The 8,791-nt window shown below is 34.2% G+C and overlaps 1 pseudogene; it reads left to right on the top strand.

Moving 5' to 3' along the window:
• The first annotated feature begins 906 nt into the window (after positions 1 to 906).
• Positions 907 to 7,982, top strand: LOC114608635 (annotated as a pseudogene).
• Positions 7,983 to 8,791: the final 809 nt, after the last annotated feature.

Raw genomic sequence — 8,791 nt, 5'->3', positions numbered from 1 at the left:
AAGAGTGCATTTTTTTCTTGGCCACTTGCATTAAGCACTCTTCTAAATTTTGGGCTTCCATCCAATGATTATCTTCTATTCTCCCCTTACCCCCCAAAAAATCAAGGTGGCTTTGTAAAACATCTCCCTAAGATCACTTGCACCAAAATATACCCACACAAAACAGCTCTTACCAATGATACATATAAGAAACTCTACTTTGTGGGATTCTGGAAAGGATATTTTTAAACATTGCTGCTTATAAGTTAAAATGTGTTCCTTTTCCCTTTTTGTCCTTCCTCTGAAGTCTGGATTTGATGCATAATAACGAATATAAGACAATGAGAACAAAAATCCTGTTCTATTATGACAGGACAAGAAAAGAGGAAGACTCTGGATCTTTAGGGACATCCTTGAAAAGTGACATTAGATTCTTTTTCTGAAGTTGATTCTTTTTTTGTGAAGTTGTAAGAGTCTCCCCTTGTCTGTTTATCCACTGTAGTCTAGGTGCAGTCTACCAGGGAAAGGCAAAGCCTTTGGCAATAGACTAAGGAAACTATAAAGCAAGAGATCTGCCACAGAGATTTCTTCTCTTTTGTTTATCTACCAAGAGCAAAAGCATGAACTTGTTGGCCTTCTGAAGGTGACATCAGCTGTGTGTACTTTCACACCACTTCTCTCCATATGTGAGGAGTCCAGGATTTCTAGATGAGAAAGAAGCTCATCAAACAGGCCTGAAATTGTGACACTGTAAGCAAGAAGACAAGAGACACAATGTGCCTCTTTGAATTCATGAATCCTTGACCGGTAACTCAGTCTTTTATAGGCATCCTCAAGCTAGGTTGACAGATTCGCTCCTTGTTGAAAACACTATAGCCTTAGACAGAACTCTTACTCTCTAATGCTCTCTGAACATGATATGGAAACATGCCATTCCCATCTCTGAATCTAGGTGAGTAGATTGAAACTCTATCCATGGCAACAGAGATAGGTCTTTAACATAGTCTGAACAAAGAAATAATTTGCTGAGGACTTGATATCTTTAGTTTTCTTTTCTTGTGCTAATCCCAACAATAAACACAAAATAAAAAAGGCTAAGAATCCAACTGTACAATTATTGCAGTGGAAGGGCTGGGCACTTGAAGAGTAGAACACTTATTCAGAATGCTTGAAGCATTAGTCTCCATCCCCACCATTGATAAAACTAACTTAATTAGTAACATTTTGAAGATTAAATTTTAATTAATTCTGTAGAATGTGCATTAAATCCTAAAAGGTCACAGACTTACATACACACGTACATATACACACACAAAGTATTACTGACATGGGCTACAGTGATGGCTCAGGCATTAAAGGCTAGGCTCACAACCAAAAACATAATACCAGTTTTTCAAATCCATAACAATTGAAGGCCAATCTTTAGTAATTGCTCTCAAAGTAGATACTCCAGGCTGTAAAGATCAAATTGACCACATGATGGCATTAACATTTCAGAAGAAATGTTTAATGTTTAATGTTTTAATTACAAGAAACATAAAAATTTTAGCAAGAAAAGGACAGATCTATGTTCCCATTCTCCAACTGTTGTCTGACTACTGATGAGGAGCCTATAACTTTCATTTAGAAATTGGCCCTTGAGGTGTTCAGACAGACTAACTAAAATTTTACTTAGTATTTTGCCACTATGAAAACCCAATCAACGCTTATGATATTGTTCATGTAGTATTAGAAGTTCCAGGACTGTTTTTCACCCTTGACCCTTTTGATATTCCAAACTTTACCTTAGCAATTGAGATTGTAAATGGTAGGTCATATTAGCAGTAGAAATGATGATCTCTGCATTAAATTCTGAAGACAGAAAATGTCTTCACAAAAGAATAATAATAACATGGGTAATATTAGACAATACGACTTCCACTATGCCTTATGTATTCATGCATTATAATTTTGCCTAGTCTTGATATAGCTCATAGTTCATAACCCTAGCAGTGTTTATTACTTCTATAATATGCCATTAAGGTGGTCTCTATTCAGTGATTATAAAAGAAATATCAGTTCCACAATCAATTCTATAAATGACCCTCTTATTTTTAAATCCACAAATTATTTATCATTTTCCTCTATTAGGGTGCTTAAAGCTACAGTCTTATTTGTACTACAGAGTCCTCCCTCATGAAACACAATATCTTCATGAGGTTACTATACAGACAATAATAATAACTGTAAATTTACCACTGGCTTTAAAATGAAACTGAGTAGTTAAAATGATCATGACTGCAATTTTTCCTGTATAACTAGTATCAGTGACTACTGTTGGAATCATGATTCCTTCCATGAATAGACTACTGGGACCCAAAAAATAATATAAGTATTCTAAGCAGATTTTCCCCAGTGACTTGTGGGTCACTTAGTAGGACATTAAAGGGTGGAAATGACAATGCTTTAGGACAAAGAATATTAAGAATAATGCTCACTTGCTTGAGTAGTAGCTTATAACAAAAGAATAGATTGAATACAATCTGAAGCTGGCATACATGCTGTAGCTTTTAGATTTAAATCCTTACATTTTGGAGTCTTTAGGGTTCCCTCAACAGGTTTCTGGATTGTTGGCTGGTATTGTTTTTGTTGCCAGGCAATATACTGCCATTCTCATCATATATGTTTCAGCATTTTTTAGCCCAATATTGTCTCTTTTTGCATACAGAGCATAAGTGAAGATCTCCTGGGTTCTGAGGATTGAACTGTTAAAAGGGCAATTTACTTTGCTTCTTAAAGTGGTCATTTTACAAACATCATATTTTGTAGAGCAAACATTCCTAAAACAGGCAATTTTTCCTCTAGGTTAGTAGGTCTCTACATTTCTACATATCTTCAGAAAGTCCATAATATTATTTTATCTCTCTTTGAGGCTTCATTAATCTTTATCAATCTTCATTGTCATTATCAAAGGTAACTGTTTTATAAGAACTCTTGAATCTTTTCCTCCTTTACTTGTTATGCAATAACATTCCTGAGTCTCTCTATGAAATCAACATAAGGCTCAGAGGGACCTTATATATTTTAGATATTACTAGACTCTAAGTTTTCTTCTATATCAGTTTTCATAGAAGCAGAGGTAGTAGCATTTCTAAGTTTGGGAACTGAGGGAGTTGTATCTTGCAACTGGTAATCTGTTGCTACAAATCCCCATCAGCAGTCAGGATTTCTTTATGAATTCTCTAGGATTACCAGCACCCCCAGTGCTAGCTGGCAAACTATTTTTAAGGGATTTATCTTCAAGGACACTTGCCAATGAGGAAACTGGAAATGCTAAGGACCATTTTAGCAAATACATGAAAACCATGTGGTAAACATTGTATATTATTGCTTTAATTGAAAGGTATTCATAAATATATGGAGCAGTATGTCTATAGGAAGAACAGGCCTTCTTAAAATCTTTCTTAATATAAATGTCTAATTCTTAATAAACACTGTGATTTTATTGATACTTCACAGAAAATACTGAACACAACAAATCAGGACAGGAAGGAACTGATGAATGAATTTCTTTCCCTTGCATTGTCCTAGCTTCATAGCTTGTAGTATTAGCGTTTCCATAGGCTCTCCTAAATCCTCAGATAGGGGAAAAATTCAAGATTAGATTGACTGTATATTTACCAGTGGTGCTGTTTTTCCTTTCCACTTTGCTTACACTTGGAAATCTTTTTTTTTTAAATTCATTTGTTTTTTTTAACCAATTTTAAGGTATCATCATCTTATTTATATTCACGGATGGAATTGGGCATCACTTCTCAGTGATTGTTATTAACCTCCATATCCTTTTAAAGTGTTTTTGATAACAGTCTAAACCAATGCCCACATGACCAAAAATTGAAAAGGGATCTTTTTCTCCTTGTTTATCTGTATTTCCCATAGTCATCCAGAGTCTGTCTCATACTTCTTCATCTAAAGTGCCACCTTCTCTAAACTAGGGATTATAATCACTAGCAACTTGTAATAAGCCTAATAGTTGTGACTTTGATGCGTGTGCTCCTCCTCTTTGAAGAAAGAATGCACAAGCTCAACCTAAGACACAGCTTTCTCTGTATTCTGCCCTGTTATTCTCATTCACCTCTTTCTGTGAGGGTCCTCAATCACCTATTGAGAAGCCAACTCAGGACCCCAGATCTATAGAATGGGACTGATAATTGAGGCAGGCTAAAATCTTATGAAAGAGCCAACTTTATTCAGAGCATCAGACAATGTATACTCTGAGGGTTAAGAAATGTCATATGTTTAAAGATCATAGGAGTTCAAGATTTATATAATCACAAGAACCGGAAAAGTTCATAATATATAGACTAAACATATATTTTACATGTGGAAATATGGAAAATACATGTACCAAGAACAGTCTTGTGTTTTGAAGAAATGGGGATGACAAGACTTTTGTCCTGATTTCTTAGCATGTTCTCAACACACTCAGAATTCTACTCACACGAATTGATTCCTGGACAATTCTAACACTACAATATGTAAGGGTACTTCCAGATGGGTCAGATGATTTCATATTCCTATTGGCCAACACATTGACCATTTGTTACAAGTACTCCATGGCAAAGATAATTCTGGATGGGAAACAATTAAGAATACAAAATCAAAGACAAAATATAAATTCACTGAAAATGACAGATAACAAGTGACTAAACATAGACTCGAAAATGTTTAAAATATATTTTATTAAAGTATTAAAACTGGAATATTAGAGTTATCAAAATAATGTATGTAAAATAAATTTTGGTAATTTGACAATGTTCGTTGCAGTTGAAGTATGTCACCATGACAATATATTAATATTTTCAGGTATCACTTACTGTCTCATTTGTCTACATGTCTCTTCATGGAAAGTGATGATTATATTCAACCTGTCTGAGTGTAATAATAAACACTAAAGTCCACACTGACTTGTCACTCTGCCCCTCAAACAGGACATCCTAGTACCAAAGTTTTCATCACACATGGAATAACATATAGCATTTGCGAAGCCATTTACCATGGTGTCCCTATGGTTGGGATTCCAATGTTCGCTGATCAGCCTCAAAACATTGCTCACATGAAGGCCAAGGGTGCAGCCATAAAAGTCAACATCAACAAGATGACAAGCGAAGAATTACTCAGTGCCTTGAGAGCAGTCATTAATGAGCCTTCGGAAACATTACAGCATGAAAAGCTCTGCCAAACATTGGTTAGCCTTGCGGTCATTCTGGATATTTTCCAATTATTTGTACTTTATGTTGTCTTACTTTCAAATAGGATAACATAAAACAAAGGCAAAAGAAGGAAGAAGAACATTTTTTTCTCATTTCCTATCTACTGAAATCAGTTCCTGAAACTGGGAAAAATATTTTCTTGAAGAATAATACCAATCTATATGTTTGTAAAATGTAGTATGATTATACAAAATATCTGGTAGTTTCATCATAAGCATGTAGATGCATTGTATAATTACAAGATGGAACTGATGATATGCTTAATATATTTTTTTAAAATTACTATATAGTGTTATGTTTAACAAAAAGTACAATGACATAATAGTTATTTCTGAGTAAGTATGTCATAATATTTTGGCTATTAGAAAGATACATTTTAAGAGATAATGTTAGGAATAGGAATATCAATATTTCTTAAGATAAGTGACTTTTTTCAAAAATGTTAAGATAGATTTTACAATAGACTCTTACCAAGCTTATCAAGTATTTGATATCAAATTGACTCATATTTATTAAGGTTCAAAGTGGCTAAATTTTAGGATTATTTTAAACATTAATGCACAGAATAGTCAATTTCTCCATTATGTTAAATCTATTAATGTACAAAAGAAATATTGATATAAATAATTTTAATTTTAGAAAGCTCCTGTGTGTGTATGTGTGTATGTGTGTATATGTGTCTGTGTGTGCTTGAATATGTATGGACTAAAATAGTATTTAACTTATAATAGCTTGACGTTAACACTAAGTCATGCAGTACTTCTAAGATTATTTTAGAACATAGGGCATAGTTTTTTTTGTAACACTATCTGATTCTATAAAACAACTACAAATTTCAATAGGGAGTTGGGAACAGGGCACAGTGTAAGTTCTTGCTGTCCACATGTGTAGACCTGAGTTCAGATCCTCAGTGTTCTCACTTTGTCTGTAATCCCTGAGCTTCTAGAGCAAAATGAGAAGAAGACAGAAGAATCCATAAAAGCAGACCCTCTAGGCTGGTGTGCACCGTAGTGCACAACAGACCCTTCTTAAATAAGATAGAATTTAAGAACTAAAACCTAGTGAGTAGCCTCTGACAGCTCCATGTGTTTGTATCACCCACCCATCATGTCCAATTTACATGGAAAGATAAGAAAAAGTAACAAAAGAGGGTACATTATAAATGTATATAAGAATGGTACTTATGTTAGTTATTCAGGATGTTTTAAGAGTTTTATGCCTAAACATTTAGTGACTAAGATGTGAAAATAATTGTACATTGTGTTATCTTGCTTATAAGACAAGGAATTTTTAAAGTTTAGAGTCACAAAGTTTTCTAACAGACATATGTAAATTTGAAATTTAATCTCTAAAGTTGAGCAAAAAATATATTGTTGGAAAAACAGCTTTGCAATATTAGTATTTTATAACCAATACAGTTTATCTAAACTTCAGCTGGATGACACTGTGAAACTATATTTTGACTCTGTCTGAAGTTCAGTAAAATACGTAAATTTTTTTAATATTTTCAGTTTTGTTTTACACTGAAACAAGAAAAAGGCAAACCCACAACAGGGAATTACAATGAGGCTAGGTTCAATAGGTAAAAGGTCTGGAATCCTGTAGGGTCTCTGACAAATAACATAGAAATCAGCAGGCCACAATGTATATGTGACTTCTACCCTAAGGAGGAGTAATGGTCTAAGGAGGGCAGAGTCTGAAATAATCATTCCGAGATACTAAGGACTGGTCTATCACTACAGATATCAAAAGAGTCACCAGGTTGTTAGCAATCTCCACTCTTAGTTTTCTTGATGGAATTCAGGTATTTGATTTTGTCTCCTCTCTGGAAAAGACTACCCTATGTAACTAACATTTCTAGTTCTTTTAGTGCTTTGTATGAGTACAAGAACCACTGGGCCCCCAACACATTATGGAATAAAAGATCTCTGAACTCTAAAATAACTGACTTATGCTGACTGCCTATTCTCTGCATCAGTAACATGAACTACTCCATTCTAGTGGTCATATATACATATGTGTTCCCATCTTTATCTTAACCAGTTTTGGGTACTGTAATTCCTTGATATCACAATTCTTTCAAAAAGATGAGAGTATTGATTTAATACTAGATGTTGCATTTTTTTACATCCTCATTTGATTACATTGTCTTCAGAACAGATTGCTTCCACAATTTTTCCATTAAACTCCTGAAGACCCCTCAAACTAATGAAGTCCAAGAAAGTATTTTGTAAACTTACATATGAATTGTGCCTTGCATAACATATTGGCTGTTCCACAAACAAGCAACAAAATAATTTCTGTTCATTTATCTTTTAGTTATAAAGAGAATTCTATGCAGTTATCAAGAATTCACCATGATAAGCCTGTGAAGCCCTTGGACAGAGCTGTCTTCTGGACAGAGTTTGTCATGTGTCACAAAGGAGCTAAGCATCATTGTGTGGCAGCCCATGACCTCAGCTGGTTTCAGAACCACTCCGTGGATGTTATAGAGTTTCTGCTAGCCTCTGACAGTCATCATTACTAAATGTTGTTTGTTTATGTGTCAAAAATTTTATATGAAAGTAAAGAAGCAAAAAGGGATCAAAAAGAAAAAGAACTAGGTATTTTTTAAGTTTGGGGAAGTTCTGAGTGACACTTTTACTAATTCTAACCACAAGAAGCTTGTAATCACTTGTTTTAGACCCGTTTTGAAACAAGCCATTCTGTTTCAGACTGGAAATAAATGTAAACATATACCATGACAATGAACTACTGATGTGTTCCATTCTTCTATCTTGTGGGCATTCTCCTCTCACTCTCCTCAGGTATGGAAGCTGTGACTTCTAAATATATTCTATAGAAATGAAGTGGTGAATAACAATATGCTAGACCTCTGGGAAGGCACATAGTACAAATGTTATTGATGTATATCAGGTTCTCTTAGAGTCGATGTCATAAGCCTATCATATTGTCAAAGAACCACCACAATAATTTAACATATTATGAGATGGTCTTTTTTCTAATAAAAATGAACTTTTCTGTTCCTCTAGTGTTGCATCTATTAGAGCATGAATTCTTTTTTTAACTTTCAAAAATATTTTTATTGAAAAGAACTTTATGTAGCAAATTTTGGTCATTTTCTCCCTTCCCTAATTCCTCCTAGATCTTCCCAATCCTACTGCCCATATAATTCATTTTCTTTCTCTCTCAAAAAGTTAAAAAATAAAAACAACAAAAAACTGTGAGTGGTCTGTCTAAATCCTAGACCCTCATTCTGATCCTAGGCTACCCCATAACTAAAATTCTTGCAATTCATACTGCAGACAATTGCATACATGAAGCCATCCACCATGGCATCCCTAAGGCTGTCATTCCTTTGTGGAACAATGTGATAATGTTGCCTACATTGTGGTAGAAGGAGTAACTGTAGGACTGGATGTTAGAGCACAGTTCAGTGTAGATGTTCTCACTGCAGTTAAATTATTCATTAACAATACTTTGTAAGTATAATCAGTTTAGTATTTACATACTTATTTATTCTTTTGCCCAATGTTTGAATCTAGGTTTTTTTCTTTTTA

The sequence above is a fragment of the Grammomys surdaster genome, unplaced genomic scaffold (assembly GCF_004785775.1).
Source record: "Grammomys surdaster isolate TR1022 unplaced genomic scaffold, NIH_TR_1.0 125928, whole genome shotgun sequence".
Classification (NCBI taxonomy): Eukaryota; Metazoa; Chordata; class Mammalia; order Rodentia; family Muridae; genus Grammomys; species Grammomys surdaster.
Note: the sequence above shows the minus strand (reverse complement) of the source record. Positions and strands in the feature narration are given on the sequence as shown.